We start from the raw sequence: 18,451 nt of genomic DNA, 5'->3' as shown, positions 1-18,451 counted from the left end.
CCCATCTCTCTAAGCAATTTGTACACTTCATAATTGAGACATGCTCATTGTTGCCATGGATGCCATGACATTCTGAGCTGGCTCTGATGACAGTGCCCTAACAACTCTGACAGGGATACAGTTGGGTAGTGGGGTGGGAAGTACATCAACAGAATCTCCATCCTGTCATTGTCTGAATGTCAGGTTTATGCTCAAACCTTGGAGATTATCAGGTAGAGTGCCTCAATATAGGATAGACTCATGAAAGCTCACTGCTACATCCTCCATCCATATACCCAAATGCTGCTATACCTGGAAAATTGGTGGGCATAACTGAGTCATGCTGACACCCCTCTTCAGTTAACCAAGTTTCAGTTATATAGGCAGTCCCCGAGTTACAAACATCTAACTTACAAATGACTCATAGTTAAGAACAAGGGTGAGACGCCAGGAAGTGAGAGAAATCTACTCCTAGGAAGGGAAATTCACTGTAGAAAGAGTTGTGTGGGAAAAGTGCCTCACTAAGCTTTCTTACAAATCCTTGTTTCCACAAAAAGCCTTTTTTTTTCAAAATCCAATGATCACAGGAACAGAAAGCGAGGTGAAATCTTCTGAACCGGGGTAAAGACGGCAAAAAAAAAACACCATGGGGGTTTAACCCTTCTCTATGCTACCCAAAGTTAGAAAATACATATTTTTGGCTGGAGTTACACTTTAAAAATGTAACTGTTCTGACTTACATACAAATTTTACTTAAGAACAAACATACAGAATTTTTCATGTTCGTAACTTGGAGACTACCTGTATATGTATGGTCTGCTTCATTGTTTAGGGCCATGCCCCTCTTTTTAGTCATCAACCTAGAGTTAAACAGCAGTACTTTGTAGTCTGGTGGGCTTCCACTATATTAGCCAGGAATCTGTTGGAATGAAGAACAGCTCTCCTTTTTTCTCCTCCATTGGGCATTATTATTTACCCATATTAACCTTTTGAACACTTGGGAATCACATCTTTTTACCCCTCAAGTCTCAAGACCTAAATAATATTTTGACCAGATTCTCATTTAGTTTTACCTGGGCTCTTCTAAAATTATTATTTATATGAACAGGTCATCTGTCATTATTTTTTCCTTTCCATAAAAAAATCACAACAATAACTTATTTGTAATCACATTATATTAACTGCAAAAAAGAAACTTAATTTAAAAAACTGCTGTATAGCTGAACAAACATTTGCTATCAGTCAGTCAACACAAAGAAAGGCAATATATCCATAATTGACAAGATGGGTCAAAGAGAGCAATAGAAAACTGCAACTACAGAAACGTTCCTAATAATTATATTCAGACTCAGCAAAGGGAGCTGTAGGCAACGTCCATCTATTGTTAAAAGGCAACTGTTTGATTATTCATTTATTCCAGGCAGATGTCCTGATCCCACCAGGAGGCATACACCTGCAGAAGGTAAAAGCAAGCTTCTGTGTAGTGTATAAGGAAGCAACTGTTAATAAATGGTGCATGTGAATCTCTTTCACCATTCCAACTGTTGGAGCTGCCCAAGGATAGATGCATCAGGAAATCAACATTGGCAACAACTAGTAGCTGGGAAAGGACAATGGATTGAGTCATTTCTACTTTCTCTTTCCACAAACAGTAGATCTGTCTTATCACAGCATGACTTATACACTTTTACAGCTCAAGTATATGAATTAAATTATGAATTGTTCTAGAGGTTTTTAGATTGAATTAGAGCCTAAAAACAATGATGGCATGAAGCTAGCCAAATAATGCTCCTCTATCAGTTTTGTTATACTTTTCCATACTAGATAGAGGATGCATATTAACATAGAAAAATGGGTTTAAACATCATGATCCAGCCAGCAGCAACTCCACATCCCTTATTCTTAAGGAGACATTGTCCAATATAAGGAAAATAAAGCTTTATGGAAGTTTTTTTTTTTTTGCTGTACACTATAGATAACTCTAAATGAAAAGTCCAGTGCAGTGAAGAAAGAGTGTCAAAGAAGAAATAGAAAATTGGGAGTTGAGAATGAAATTGCTTCAAAAATAATCAGAAAAATGAAGACAAATAAGAAGCTTCTAGACAACTCACAGAATGGAGCCAGTCTTTATTTATAGTGATGTCCATGGAATAAAAAGTATTTAAGTTAGTCACAACTAACTTAAGACCTACTGATTTCAATTGATATATTCTAAATATGATTACATTACATAATGTGATATAGGATCATATTATGAATGTTTTACATCATTTTATGACATGTTCACTGGATGGGGGCAGGGGGAAGAGAATTGTGTTTTATAGAAACAAGCACTTTGTGGAGAAATAGGCGTGAAGCTGGCATTCATTGAAGCTTGTAATAAAGATTAATAGCAAGCAAGATATATTTCAGAGAAAAAACTACCCAACATCATTTTTCCTCCCCTAGAAGTGATTGAATCAACAGAATCCTTATATTGCTCCCCAGTTAGCTGTGATAACTTACAGTTAACATTTCAAGATAACACTCCTATGTTCTAAAGGCTTACTCAGCAGAAGATGGTTACCTACAGAAAATACATGGTGCTGAAAATGCTTCATACTGTATTATCATCAGTATTACCAAATAGGGAATACAACCAAATTAAAACAGAGCTAGAACGACCTTGGGGTAAGTGACAAACACCTTTATTACAACCGTTCACAAGTGGCAATAAGTAATGGGACTGGCAGAGGTGGCCATCAAATAGAAGTAATTAAGGCAAGGCAGAGAGGACATACATCAGGCTTGGAGGTGGGCCAAGAAAAGAGGAATCAAATCAGCAAAGGCCTAGTTGAAGAGCATACAAAAAGCATTTCTGTTTATGGCATTAGTCTCAGGAAGAACTGTGATGTGTCATTAGGCGAGGTGTCATTATGAAGAACTGTCTTATGGAGTGCATGGGCATTCTACAAGGGATTATTTTAAAATACAAAGAATGAATATATTTCAACAAAACTTGTATGGATCATAGCATAGGCACTACACCATTTTCCCACATAATCATCACTTTGCTCAACACACTTTGTCATCCGTGGGACAAGTTTCCTATGCTTGTGTCATGGAAGTCTCCTGCTGGAGGAAGCAGCAGCAACAGAGCCGGAGATGGGAGTGGGCGGCGGAGGCAAGGAGGAGGGGTAGTGATTCCTTCCTCCCCTTCCTTCCTGTTGCCTTCCTTCTCCTTCTCCTTCTCACTCCAGCATGGCTGTTCCTCGCCATGGCACAACTCATTGGGGGGCTCGTCAGGGGGCTCGGTATATATGGATATACACACACTCTCTCTTTCTCTTCTTGTAGGTAACACAAAATCATCAGTAATCTTTTGCTCCTGGTTGTCAAATCTAATCTTCCAGAACAATATAAACAAATACATAGTGTCAGAGTGATACCAATAAAAGACAAATGGACAAACCACTAAGACAGAGCTGTTCAGCTACAGAACACTGGAAAGAAGCCTACATATTCTTGCTCTCTCATCTATTATTTGAAACAGAGATAGAGAGAAGTTCTCAGAATTCAGATCTAATCCTACTCTGCTCAACATTATAGAGGTACAATGGGGGCAGTGTTGGAGAATTGATTACACTTTAATGCCTGTTATGAATAAAGAAAAATTATAATAGGTGGGAAGGAAATGGGAAAAATAAAGATAATGGTTTTAAATTGGGATGATGGAGAAATTGTGGCTGTTTTGAATAGGTGAGTGGCAGATGGATGAAAGAATGCTGAATATAGCATGTTGCAACTTATTTATTTATTTAAAAAAATTAAATAGTTTTTATTGAATTTAAAATTTTTCATACAATAATTGCTTTTATCACATAGCAGATATTTAATTTATCATACAATACTTGCATCATTCTTTTATATCTACTGTTGATTTATATCTACTACATCGTTAACATTTGTCTATCTGAATTTTTCTCCAGTTGTTTGTAATATCTTCTGAGTCCTCAGTCCCTTAAAAACTCACACTAGTTTTCTTAAACAAATTACAAGAGCTAATATTCTAAAAAAAAAAACTACTCTGCATCTGCAGCTGATTTAATCCTTCAAAGCCATGCCGGCTTCATTGACTGACCCTTTGAAAAACAGCCTGCAGAAACTGCAAGGACAATCTCATGTTTTTTCTTATTAGGCACAATTCCAAGACTGCGGAAAAGACAAAGACAAAAATACATCCTCTTCTATGTGTTGCATTGACCTAGAGACTTCAGTTTTTTAAAAAAACCAAATGCACTGTTACTTCTGTCCCACACATTAGACATGAAATTTCCTGATGTGCTCTGTTTATGACAATGCCATTTATTTTCTCATACTTTTAGATGAATTATATTTTTAAAAAGCCTTAGGGCGTATTGAAACATGTTTCAAAATAATATATGCTTTGTGAGGCAGAGTTTGATCCTGTTTGCATAAAAGTACAGTAGAATCTCCAAGACTCGCTTATCCAAGGTTCTGGATTATCCAATGCATTTTTGTAGTCAATGTTTTCAATATATCGCAATATTTTGGTGCTAAATTAGTAAATATAGTAATTACAGCCTAACATTACTGCATACTTTTTCTGTCAAATTTGTTGTATAACATGATGTTTTGGTGCTTAATTTGTAAAATCATAACTTAATTTGATGTTTAATAGGTTTTTCCTTAATCCTTCCTTATTATTCAAGATATTTGCTTATCCAAGGTTCTGCCGACTCGTTTAGCTTGGATAAGTGAGACCCAACTGTAGTTCAGTTCATTCATTTGCGTTACTCTAGAGCAGGGGTCCCCAAACTTTTGAAGCAGAGGGCCGGTCCACAATCCTTCAGACTGTTGAGGGGCCGAATTATCATTTGAAAAAAAACACACAAACAAATTCCTATGCATACTGCACATGTCTTATTTGTAGTGCAACAACAACAACGACGAAAGAATACAATATTTAAAAATGAAAACAATTTTAACCAACATAAACCTATTAGGATTTCAATGGAAAGTGTGGGCCTGCTACTGGCCAATGAGATAGTCAAGTTAATTAGGATTGTTGTTGTTGTTGTTGTTGTTGTTGTTGTTGTGTGCCTTCAAGTCATGTCAAACTTTGGCCGAGCCTAAGTCTAAAATTAATTATTTATTTACTGCATTTATTTACTACATTTATACCCCACCCTTCTCACCCCGAAGGGGACTCAGAGCAGCTGTATGTACATACAATATATTATATTATTAGCATAACACAATATTAGCATTATATATTACTATATTGAACTATACCACTATACTATTATATAATATGTAATATATACCATATAATTAATATTATTATATGGTATTACTATTAGTATTATATTGTGAGATAATAATAAGATTATTGTCAATATTATATGTATATACAATATATTATATTATTAAAACTGATATAAAATATTATATTATAAAACTGAGGGCGGGGGCCAGGTAAATGACCTTGGAGGGCCGCATCCGGCCCCCGGGCCTTAGTTTGGGGACCCCTGCTCTAGAGTAACTGTAGCTTTGAGAAGTGCCTATTCCAGAAGAACAGAGACAAAAACTGTTTAAGATGCTGGCTTTCAAATGTACTCAGAACCTGACAGTGAGAGATGAAGTAAGTCTGGGCTGTTGGCTGCTGAACCTGACATAATTGTTATAGGAGATGATCAGCTGTAGAGTTCCAGTAATTTTCAAGGGCAACCATAAGTAGATTGTGCCCAATGTGTGATTGTACCATATGGCAGGATGAAATGGTTATCAATAAAATACAGATAACAGTAGCCAAATCCATAGCTGTGAAGTTTCTTGAATCTTCCAAGCAAGTCCCGTTGATTAATGATTCTTTAAATATCCAGATACTTCAGCTTCACTTCATATGTATATGTGGAGATGGACAGTGTTTGTGAATAATGGCTACCTTCCTCTAAAAATCCCCTTTGGGGGCCACCTCACTTAGGACTTCATCAGACGGGCAGGAGGAAAGTGGGGAAAAGAGTTGGGAAGAGTGGTGAAACCATCTTACTCCATTCTCTCCCAGCAAAGTCTTTTCTTTGGGGATGGCCACCCACCGCACAACCTTTCCCCATCTTCTTCCCACTTTCCATTGCTTCCCCTTGATTTCTGGATTCAGGAGTCGGGTAACAGAGTCTCCTCGCCATTTTAGCATGCTGGTAAGACAGATTCCCATGGGCAGCCACCAGAAGTGGCTGCATGTGATGGAATGTCCTCTGTGGGACTCTGTTTTGCCATTGTGTGAAAATGGAGAGAAAATGGGGGGAAACATCCATGTGATGAGGTCCTTAATGTAATGGTAAATTATATATTTGGTTAATGATATTTTTGCAAACACAAGAATAAGAGGGATTGTTCAAATAATCAATCAACAGGTAAATCATCCACCTCGATTTATTGAATCCTTCATTCATTTGGAACTACTTTTCTGTTTTTGTGTTATAACACAATTCTATATGCTCATTGTCACTGAAATCGTATGTCATTTATAAACAGATCAATATAGTGAGAGAAAAGATTTCAACACAGGAAAAATACTTGTGTTTAGAGGGAAAGGGGCAAAGGTATTAATAATGGGCTTCTTAAATGTTGCATAAAAGGTGCCATAAGCTTTTTTTTAAAAAAAATTGAAAATGACTTGCAGTCACAGTTAATGTAATTACAGTTTCACTGTCTTAGGATAATAAAGCTGACAGAAAATTATAATGGAGTATGTACAGATAAAAGCTTTGCTGTTGAGTTTTGTTGCAAAAAAGGGAAATAGCATGACTAACTGGTTCAAAATGATTGCTAATATTTAAAGGGTATTATCTTAAAGATATTGTACATCTAGAAAATAACAGTGTAAAATAGGATTGAGAGATCTATGATCTGTTGCATTTTTGCACTTTTGTTATGCTTTCAACATCTAGTCTCCTAGAAATGTTGCTGCTAAATATGCCACTAAAATAATAAGTACCATACACACTCATGTATAAGTTGTGGCAAGATTTTCAGGTCAAAATTATAGATTTTGACATGACCCATGGATAAGACAAGGGTCATTCTGTGGAGAGGGAAAATCTCTAATGACACCTCAGGGTGCCAGTTGGCCTTGTTCACTATCCTCACCCAGGCATTTAAATGGCCAGACATAACACAACATCAGAGAGAGTAGAGGGGGTCAGTGCTTATTTTAGGTTCTCCTGGGATAGATTAAGCTCTTGCCTTTCACCATGCTGCTCAGAGCATATGGTGGTTTCTTTTTTATATGTGTTAAAGCAGGGGTCCCCAAACTAAGGCCCGGGGGCCGGATGCGGCCCTCCAAGGTCATTTACCTGGCCCCCACCCTCATTTATAATAAAATATTTTTATATCAGTTTTAATAATATAATATATAATATATACATATGATATTGATTATATTATCATGTTATACAATGTAATACTAATACCATATAATAATATTAATTACATGTTATATATTACATATAATATTACGGTATAGTGGTATAGTTCAATATAGTAATATATAATGCTAATATTGTGCTATGCTAATAATATAATATATTGTATGTACATACAGCTGCTCTGAGTTCCCTTCGGGGTGAGAAGGGTGGGATATAAATGTAGTAAATAAATGTAGTAAATGAATAAATAAATAATTTTAGACTTAGGTTTGCCCACTTGACTTGAAGGCACACAACAACAACAACAACAATCCTAATTAACTTGACTATCTCATTGGCCTGATAGGTTTATGTTGGTTAAAACTGTTTTCATTTTAAAATATTTTATTGTTCTTTCATTGTTGTTGTTGTTTTGCACTACAAATAAGACATGTGCAGTGTGCATAGGGATTTGTTCGTATTTCTTTTTCAAATGATAATTTGGCCCCTCTGAAGGATTGTGGACCGGCCCTCTGCTTAAAAAGTTTGAGGACCCCTGTGTTAAAGTAAAGCACTTACACTGACATGGGGATGTTAACCCATGTTTTTGGGTTGATTTCTAGACTTATACATGAGTATATAAGGTAAATCAATGGGTATAGCTATTTAGCAACCCAAATATGAAAAAAATGTCTTCTAGTAATGGAGTTTTTTTTTTACATATCTGGGCAAGTTGCATTAAAATATTAATTATTTAATTTTATAAATAAATCATACTTTCTTCACATGAACCTGAAGAATTACAGTTCATATAATGTTAGGTTTATTTCCTGGCATCTGACTTGATAATACTTAATGATGCAGAAAGACTGGAAAAATCACCAAAAAACATCAGGGCTGCCTGATATTTGATGGACCAGAATTGTGGGCCATCCAGTCCAACCCCCTGCCAGAAACAGGAAAAATCACATTCAAAGCACCCCCTCCCAAAAATACCCTTCAGGTTATAAATCAGAATGGTTAACCACCTTTCTCCTCCTTTTTAGCTGGTGTTAGGGAGAGATATGAGTTGGTGAGCACCTTTTGATACACTTTTGGTGAAGGATGGGAATTTGGGCCTTCTCTTATGTATCATAGGATTTTAGGGTTAGGGAAAAGTATCATGACCTTGAGGCTGGTCTCTGGGTTTTTGCCTCACTAGGGACCATGTGGCCTGGGGGATTATCTTCTCTGGTCAGCCATCCAGTTTGTAGTTGGCCTTGGAGCAATTATGAGTTTTAAGGATGCTTCTTGGGGGATATGGTGTTAGCCTTTGGGAGACTGAGGTGAGTGGTTTGTATGAGACCTACTATTCCTGCTGCTTTCACACCAGATTGTGTCCCCCTTCAGTTTTGTTCATCATCAAAAAGCAATTCTATAGGTCTCAATTAATAAAATTGCCCTTATTTCATCCTATATCTTGTGTCTGGCCTTGCTATTCCTGTGGTAGGACAGCACTATGTAATGCTCCCTTTAACCAGTTAATTAGAATAAAATATGTTGTGGATCTTATCTCTTCATACAGTCAGAGGTAATTATGTCTCAGTAGCTGTATGGTAGTCTCATCTAAAATATACTTCAGAGAGGGCCTTTTGTTGTCATTCTGTGCTTCTAAGTTGTTTTTGTCTTATGGGGAAGGGAAGGCATACCTAGAGACCAGACAAAAGGTATGGGATGAAATAAGGGCAGCTTTATTAATTGATATCTATAGAATTGTTTTCTTGGCAAACTTTGTTCAGAAAGAGATTGCCCTTGCCTTCCTCTAAGGCTGAGGCAGTGTAACATGCCCAAAATCCCCAGTGGCTCCATGATCAAGCAGGTATTTAAACACTGGCCTCTAGAGTTGAAGTCCATCAGTCAAACTATTACACCATGCTGGCTCTCAGACAGCTTTTTTTTTTTTTTTACTTGTATAAAAAGTGAGCATCATGAAATAAACTTGCTGAAATTCTTTTCTTTGGCTCTTACCTTGCCATATAACAAATACCTTTAGAGGTTGTTAATGACACTTTCTCCTTGTGAATAGAACTTCAGACCAGCCATATGTCAAATATATTGCAGACAATTTCACCACCATAATCCACAAATTACTTCCAACTCTTAATAATACTATCACTGTTAAAAGAAATCCTCTCTGTAGAGAGGGCTGGAATTTTATACATTAAAGAATGATTCTAGCTTCTTGTGTTCATATCCTTTTTGCAAGGAACTGTCCCTCTTTCCCAAATGGCCTAGATACAGTTTGAATGATAGCTCAAAAGAGGGCTATTATATCTACACATGCTGAAGGATTATATAGATTATCCTATCTTGTAATTCTGTATTTCAGGTATTTGAAGAACTATTAAATCAAAATGAAATCTAAGGGAGGGGACAGGATCCAGGTAGTGAATTCAACATCTTCAGAATTTTATATTGAGGCTGTCTATCTGGCAGGAAGCCAAAAAGCAGGGAGATTTGATCATTCAGTTTGCTCACTGGTTTCAGAACTAAAATTTACAAACTACTAAACCAAATATCAGGAACATGGGATGAATCTTATAATGCACTACAAACCTATGGTCAGGGTGGCAGTACTGAAGCATGGCAGACAACAGGTATTACTACCAGCAACATGTGTGTAAAAATAATAACTAGCTCTATATTCTACATTCAATCCATTACATCATGGTGGCTTATCCAGACTATTGTAAATGGTGTTGCATCTAGTTTGTATTGCAATACACAGATATAATAATAATAATAATAATAATAATAATAATAATAACTTCAAAGACTCTGGCAGAAACCAGTACAGGTGGTCCCGGTGGTGATGGGCACACTGGGTGCTGTGCCAAAAGATCTCAGCTGGCATTTGGAAACAATAGACATTGACAAAATTACCATCTGCCAGCTGCAAAAGGGCACCCTACTGGGATCTGCACACATCATCAGAAAATACATCACACAGTCCTAGACACTTGGGAAGTGTTCGACTTGTGGTTTTGCGAAACGAAATCCAGCATATCTATCTTGTTTGCTGTGCCATACAATGTCGTTGTGTTGATAATAATAATAATAATAATAATAATAATAATAATAATAAACTTTATTTATACTCCGCCACCATCTCCCCAATGGGGACTCGGGGCGGCTTACATGGGGCCATGCCCAGAACAATACAATATAACAAAATATAATAGAACAACAAATCATAACACATTAAACAACACAATAAAAGAAAATATACACTACATTAAACAAGGTCAAAGAACAATAAAACCAAGGGCGGGCCACATGAACACTAGATTAAAACTCGAGGTGAGAAAGGAAGTAGGAGTAAAAACCACAGAGGACAGGATCATAAAGTGGCGGTGCGATCTGGAGGACAAATATTGAAGGAGAGCAGCAAAAGGGATGTATGAAGTGATTACTCTCCAAAGGCACAACGGAAGAGCCATGTTTTCAGGACTTTCTTAAAGGCTGCTAGTGTGGGGGCTTGCCTAATCTCACCGGGCAGTGAGTTCCACAATCGGGGGACCACAGCAGAGAAGGCCCTCTCCCTTTTTCCCACAAGGCGGGCCTGAGATATTGGCAGTGGTGACAGGAGAGCCTCCCCTGACGATCGAAGGGATCGGGCAGGTTTATGATAGGAGATACGGTCACGAAGGTAGGTGGGTCCCAAACCGTTTAGGGCTTTATAAATGATGGTCTGCACCTTGAATTGGGACCGGAAAATAAACGGCAGCCAGTGGAGCTCCTTGAACAAGGGAGTGGATCTCTCCCTGTAACTCGCCCCAGTTATTAGTCTGGCCGCCGACCGCTGGACCAGTTGTAATTTCCGGGCCGTCTTCAAGGGAAGCCCCATGTAGAGTGCATTACAGTAGTCCAGTCTAGAGGTAACTAAGGCATGCACCACTGTGGTCAAGTCAGACTTCACGAGGTATGGTCGCAGTTGGCGCACAAGTTTGAGTTGTGCAAAGGCCCTCCCGGCCACCGCCAACACCTGCACCTCAAGCGTCAGCGCTGAGTCCAGGAGGACCCCCAAACTGCGGACCTGTGATTTCAGGGGGAGTGCAACCCCGTCCAGCACAGGCTGCCACCCAATACCCCGATCAGACGAGCGACTGACCAGGAGGGCCTCTGTCTTGTTGGGATTGATCCTCAGCTTGTTCCTCCTCATCCAGTCCGCCACAGCGGCCAGGCACTGGTTCAGCATCCGAGGGGCTTCCTTGGAGTTCGATGGAAACGAGTAGTGGATTTGCGTGTCATCTGCGTAGAGATGGCAACGCCCTCCAAAACTCCGGATGAGCTCTCCCAGCGGTTTCATGTAGATGTTGAATAGCATGGGGGATAGGATAGACCCTTGTGGGACCCCACAGGTCAATGGCCAGGGGTCCGAGCAAGTATCCCCCAGCTTCACCATCTGGGAACGACCCTCCAGGAAGGACCGGAGCCACAGCAAAACCGTGCCACCAAGCCCCATCCCGGAGAGCCTCCCCAGAAGGATACCATGGTCGATGGTATCGAAAGCCGCTGAGATGTCCAAGAGAACCAGCAGGGTCACACTCCCCCTGTCCAGCTCCCTGCGGAGGTCATCCACCAAGGCGACCAAAGCCGTCTCAGTACTGTGCCCAGGCCAGAAGCCAGACTGCGAGCAGTCCAGAAAATCAGTGTCATCGAGGAATTCCTGGAGCTGCGTGGCAACCACCCGCTCCAGAACCTTGCCCAGAAACGGGAGGTTGGAGATTGGTCTGTAGCTGTTACATACAGATGGGTCCAGGGAGGTCTTTTTTAATAGCGGTTTTACCACCGCCTGCTTAAAGCAGGATGGAACTGTCCCCTGACCCAAGGAGGCATTTATAATAGCCACAAACCAATCCAACAACCCATCTTTGGCCAGTTTAACCAGCCAAGAAGGACAAGGATCCAGAGCGCAAGTGGTCGCCCTCACAGACCCAAGAATCCCCTCCACGTCATCAGGAAGAACAAGCCGGAAAGAATCCCACAAAATCGGACAGACAGGTACCTCGGTTACCTCCGCTGGAACTACAGTTAAGCTGGAGTCCAACTCACGGCGTATCTGAGCAACTTTGCCTGCAAAATGGTGCGCGAAATCACTGCACCGAGTAGCCAAGTCATCGGGAAGCCCCTGGGCCTCAGGAGGCCGCAGGAGCTCCCCAACAACTCGGAACAACTCCGATGGCCTGTTGGCCGCAGACGCTATGCGGGCAGTCGTGAAAGCTTTCCTGGCTGCTCGCAAAGCCACGGAGTAAGCCTTAATAGCGGCTTTAGCCCGTGCTTGGTCAGACACATCCTGAGATTTCCTCCAGATGCACTCTAGTCCCCTCCTCGCACGCTTCATCACAGCCAGCTCCTCAGTGAACCAAGGAGTCGACGTGCCTCTACGCAGCGAGAGGGGACGTTCGGGAGCGATCGTGTCAAGTGCCCTTGACAGCTCACTATTGTAGTGATCAGCCAGGACATCGACAGGATCACCAGTCTCCAGAACAGGAAGATCCCCAAGAGACCTCAGGAGTCCATCCGGATCCATCAGCCTCCTGGGGCGGACCATCTTAGTGGGTCCACCACCCCTGCGGAGGTTAGAAGACACGGCAAAACTTAAACAGATCAGATGATGGTCAGACCATGACAATGGAAGAATATTTTGCTCTTCCACTCTGACTGTCCCACCGTCCACAATAAAGACAAGGTCCAGCGTGTGTCCTGCCTGATGAGTGGGTCCAGATATAACTTGAGTCAGCCCCATGGTCGTCATGGCAACCATGAAATCCTGAGCTGCACCTGTCAATGTGGTCTCGGCATGGATGTTAAAGTCTCCCAAAACTATGAGTTGTTGGGAGACCAGGGCCGAATTGGAGACCACTTCTGCTAGCTCAGACAGAGAGACTGCTGGGTCGCGGGGTGGACGGTACACCAGCAGAATCCCCAAGCTGTCTCGGGCTCCCACCTTCAAGAAGACACACTCAAACCTCGAAGATTGCAGAACGGCGCATCTGATCAGGGCGATGGACTGCCGAAAGATCACCGCGACTCCTCCTCCCCGCCCCCCAGCCCTGGCCTGCTGATGCACCCTGAAACCTGGTGGACACAACTGGGTGAGATTCACCCCACCCAGCTCGTCCAACCACGTCTCGGTGATGCATGCCAGATCCGCCCCCTCATCCAGGATCAAATCCTGAATGACAGCTGTCTTACCGTTGACGGATCTGGCATTCAAAAGCAGAACCTTAAGACCGGGGGGTCTGTCATGGAGACTACCACACCTATTCCTCTCCAGGGTCGCAAGAACTCTGTTGCGCTTCTCCCTGGGCAGCAAGTGACCGATCTTCCTCCTCCCCCACACCACCTCGATGGTGCCCCACCCGTGTGACCCCTTCTTTCCCCTGGTGGATTGGCTGATTGAGGTTGCCTTCTGAAGGGGTTAGTCAGCTGTCCAAAGATGGAGAGCCTCCAAATGTACTTGTTTGTCTAAGGAAAGAGCCCATCTCCACTGGTCGGAGAGAAAAGGAGTCATCTGACATGGAATCATCTGACGTGGAAAGGGGACTGAACAAGGGTAGCGTCTGTGGGCGGGATTGGGAGTTGAAGCAGGCAGGACTCGAAACTGGGGAGGGAGTCTCAAAATAGAACTCTGAGAAGGGGGCCAACACCGGCGAACATTCAACCCCATTGTTGGACATTATTGAATCTTGTATATCAGATTTCAGCCCGATGACCAAAGGGCGGATCAATGGGTCTACTAATACCCTTCTAAGAGTGATGCCCCACTGTTGTAATTTGGGCCCAAGTGAGAACAATTCCTCCACTAACAATCTGTCTTCCAGTCCAATAAGAAGACACGAGGAGCGGTTCCGGGATTGATAATCTCTATGAAGCCAATCAATAGTCCTGATCTTCACTTCCGACCAGCTTACAGATAGAATTTGCGATAGAGATATCTGGACCGCTCTCTTAGATGTCCATCTGCCTCTGTTCAGTAGTGAGTCTGAAACTTCCACTGCCACATAGTTTGTTCGTAGCAGATGTTGAAAATTGCAGGGAGTGTCCAGAGATTGTCCAAACAATTCAGATGTTAAAGAGTTGTTTGTCCTCTGCAAGACTCTGCTAGTCTCCTTCCAACCATCCCTCCCCTGTCCCTCCCTCCCAGGCACAAACCCCTCCCCTCCCCTAGCAACTTCAGATCCTAGCCTACTGGCTACCTTCTGCCCCTCCAGCCTCTTCCTTCCCTGGCCTTCCAAAGCACTTGTTTCCTCATCAATGTTAATAAAACTGGCTGGTACAGTTGTTGTAATGTCCATAGGAGTAGAGTTTTTCACAATCAGGGAAATTCCTTTAAAAAGATGGTCAATTTTCTTGCTCAGTATCTCCATCTGATGTAAAACCGTACTGAACGATTTCCCCAGAAGATCACATAGGTAAGAGAGGTCATTATTCCTCAGAGTTTCCTGCATACTTATTTCCTATAACCTTCCAAAAAGCCTTCCTATAGTAAACCACTCTTGACCTTCAAAAATTCAAAGTTGACACACCGTTCCTACTGCCTATTTCAGTCAAACTTTCAATCAACAATATATCAACAAACATACACAAACCATCAATCACATTCCAAAACCATCAGTTCAGCAATCAATTAAACTCAAGGTGCTCTCAAATCCTATGTGATCACTTCCTATGATCTTTAATACCAGTCTCGCAAACCCACTTCCTATCACAGTCAAATATTTCCTCCCCTGTAAAATTAAATTAAAACTTTCTCACTCCCACATTTAAAACTAAAATAAAAATCAAAGAAAGGAAAAAAAATAATTTTTTTAAAAAAAGATAAGGGCTAAGATGGCAAGCTGCAATGTAATCGGATGGTAGACAGTGTAGGGACTTCTGGCGCTGCTCACACCTCCCAGGTCGGTAATGTTGCTGAATAGCTTGATGGTTGACCAGACACCTGATGGTGCGCAGCTGGAACTCTTGCCGCCTCCCGGGACAGTGAGGTGGCACGTTGGGCCCAAGGAGGGCAAAGGCCTTTGGAAGAAGATCTGATAGGCTCTTCGGCCACCTCCCGGAACGGCGAGGTGGCTCAGTGGTCCAACAGCCGCAGCCCACGGCAAAGACTGGAACTTCTGCAGCCTCCCGGGACGATGAAGTGAGACGTTGGGCCCAGAAAAGCGAGTGCCTGCTGGAAAGGGCTGGCTGAGTTCTTCAGCCACTTCCCAGTGGTCTAACGTCCGCTCAGCAACAGCCCATGGCAAAAGACTGGGGCTCCTGCTGCCTCCTGAGATGACAAGGCAGCACTTTGGGCTCAGGAGAGCGAGAGCCTGCTGAGAAGGACCAACTCTGCTGGGAAGGGTCGGCTGAGCTCTTCGGCCACCTCCCGGAATGGCTCGGTGGCCTAGCAGCTGATCAGCAGGGAGGGAGGGAGCCACCTCCCAGGACGGAGAGATGGCTCGTGAAGTCAGCAGCCTCCCAAACAGCAGCGTGCCGAAGGAGCAGAGCTCCTGTCACCTCCGGAGCAGATGGAACAGATGCAAAGAAGCAAAGAGGCGAAGGAAGGAGGGAAACAGGGAGGGCAGAGAGCGAGGAGCCTCTCTCAGCCAAATTAATGGCTCATGGAACTTTGGAAAATGCTCATGAAAATATTAACATTTGGAATAGCTCTCAAAGATTTTGGCCAATTCTTCAAAGGAGCACAAAAAGTCCTGCTTCAATTGTACTACTTTACTTACTTACTTACTTAGGCGATCCCTCGTAGCTCGAGGATGATTGTCTTCCATCCTTGGTGTCTTGGGGATGGGTTCTTAGTTGGCTGAAGAGACCTATTCTTGACCCACATATTCTCCCGCAGTGAGGACATCGGTTTCCAGGTGGAAGGCGGTCCCGGTCGAGGTTAGCTTGACGCTCCTTCCTCTTGGCACGTTTCTCCCTTAAGCCCTCCGTTCGTGCCTCTTCGAACTCCGCAGCACTGCTGGTCACAGCTGACCTCCAATTAGAGCGCTCAAGGGCCAGGGCTTCCCAGTTCTCAGTGTCTATGCCACAGTTTTTAAGGTTGGCTTTGAGCCCATCTTTAAATCTCTTTTCCTGCCCACCAACATTCCGTTTCCCATTCTTGAGTTCGGAGTAGAGTAACTGCTTTGGGAGACGGTGATCGGACATTCGGACAACGTGGCCAGTCCAACGGAGTTGATGGAGTAGGAGCATGGCTTCAATGCTGGTGGTCTTTGCTTCTTCCAGCACACTGACATTTGTCCGCCTGTCTTCCCAAGGGATTTGCAGGATTTTCCTGAGGCAACGCTGATGGAAACGCTCCAGGAGTTTGGTGTGATGTCTGTAGACGGTCCACGTTTCGCAGGCGTAGAGCAGGGTTGGGAGGACAATGGCTTTTTAAACAAGCACCTTGGTATCTCTATGGATGTCCTGGTCATCAAACACTCTCTGCTCCATACGGAAAAATGCTGCATTCGCAGAGCTCAGGCGGTGTTGTATTTCAGTGTCAATGTTGACTTTTGTGGAGAGGTGGCTGCCAAGGTAGCGGAAATGGTCAACATTTTCTAATGTGACACCATTAAGCTGTATTCCTGGTTTTGCAGAGGGATTAGCTGGTGCCTGTTGGAAGAGCACTTTGGTTTTCTCGATGTTCAGTGAGAGGCCGAGCTTTTCGTATTGCTCTGCGAAGGTGTTTAGAGTGGATTGTAGGTCTTTTTCTGAATGCGCACAGACTACGTTGTCATCAGCATATTGGAGTTCAATAACAGATATTGTGGTAACCGTGGTTTTGGCTTTCAGTCTGCTGAGGTTAAATAGCTTGCCATCTATCCGATAGATGATTTCCACTCCGGTGGGAAGCTTCCCATCAACAAGGTGAAGTATCATAGCGATGAAGATGGAGAATAAGGTAGGGGCAATAACACATCCCTGCTTGACACCTGATTCCACCTTAAATGGGTCACTTTGGGAGCCGTTGCTGTCCAAGACTGTTGCCATCATGTCATCATGGAGGAGTTGCAAGATGTTCACAAATTTGTCAGGGCAGCTGATTTTTTGGAGGATGGTCCAGAGAGCGCTGCGATTCACTGTCGAATGCCTTTGCAAGGTCAATGAATGCCATGTACAGAGGTTGGTTTTGTTCCCTGCATTTTTCTTGGAGCTGTCGTGCAGTGAAGAAGGCAGTTTGCAAGGATTCTTGCGAGGATTTTCCCGGCGGAGGTTAGAAGGGAGATACCACGATAGTTCCCGCAGTCTGTTCTGTTCCCTTTCTTGAAAAGGGTGATGATGGTGACATCCTTGAAGTCTGCTGGGATTTTCTCGGTCATCCACACCTTTTCAATGAGCTGGTGGAGTTGTTGTATCAGCTCAGTTGTGGAGTTGTGGAGCTGGTGGAGTTGTTGTATCAGCTTTGAAGATTTCAGCAGGAATCCCATCAGGTCCGCTGGCTTTGTTGTTTTTTTGTTGGCTGATGGCATTGCTGACTTCTTCCAAACTAGCCAGTGCTGCAAGCTCATCCCTGGTTTGTTGTTGCGGGATTTGTGAGAGGGTCTCTTCAGCCACATTGGAGCTGCGATTCAGCAGGTTCTGGTAGTGCTCTTTCCAATGTAGTGCAATTGATGTTTTGTCCTTCAGAATTTTGGTTCCATCTGATGAGCGTAGGGGCTGTATGCCATGGTTTCTTGGTCCATAAATGATCTTTGTGGCTTTGAAAAATCCCTGAGCGTCATGAGTATCTGCAAGGTGTTGGATTTCTTCAGCCTTCTTTGTCCACCAGATGTTCTTGAGTTCTCTGGTCCTTCTTTGGACCTCAGCTTTTGCACTGGCATTGATCTTTTTCTTGGCAGCACAGTTGGTGTCTCTCTGCCATGTTTGGAAGGCTTTCCTTTTGTTATCAATTAGCTGTTGGATCTCTTTGTCGTTATTGTCAAACCAGTCTTGATGTTTCTTAGTTTGGTATCCAATGGTTTCTTCGCAGGCTGTGATGATGGAGGTCTTCAGTTTGTTCCAATGTTCCACAACATTTTCGGGGTGTTCTGTGGGTA

At 42.6% G+C, this 18,451-nt stretch overlaps 1 long non-coding RNA gene across 1 annotated transcript; it reads left to right on the top strand.

The window, feature by feature from the left end:
• The first annotated feature begins 50 nt into the window (after positions 1-50).
• Positions 51-2,562, top strand: LOC134298067 (uncharacterized). The gene is made up of 3 exons (XR_010005043.1): positions 51-212; positions 1,400-1,441; positions 1,955-2,562. It is a non-coding gene; the product is annotated as an uncharacterized LOC134298067 (long non-coding RNA).
• The last annotated feature ends 15,889 nt before the right edge of the window (positions 2,563-18,451 follow it).

This window comes from Anolis carolinensis, chromosome 3, assembly GCF_035594765.1.
Source record: "Anolis carolinensis isolate JA03-04 chromosome 3, rAnoCar3.1.pri, whole genome shotgun sequence".
NCBI lineage: Eukaryota > Metazoa > Chordata > Lepidosauria > Squamata > Dactyloidae > Anolis > Anolis carolinensis.
The sequence above is the reverse complement of the archived record's forward strand: the minus strand, read 5'-3'. Positions and strand labels throughout refer to the sequence as shown.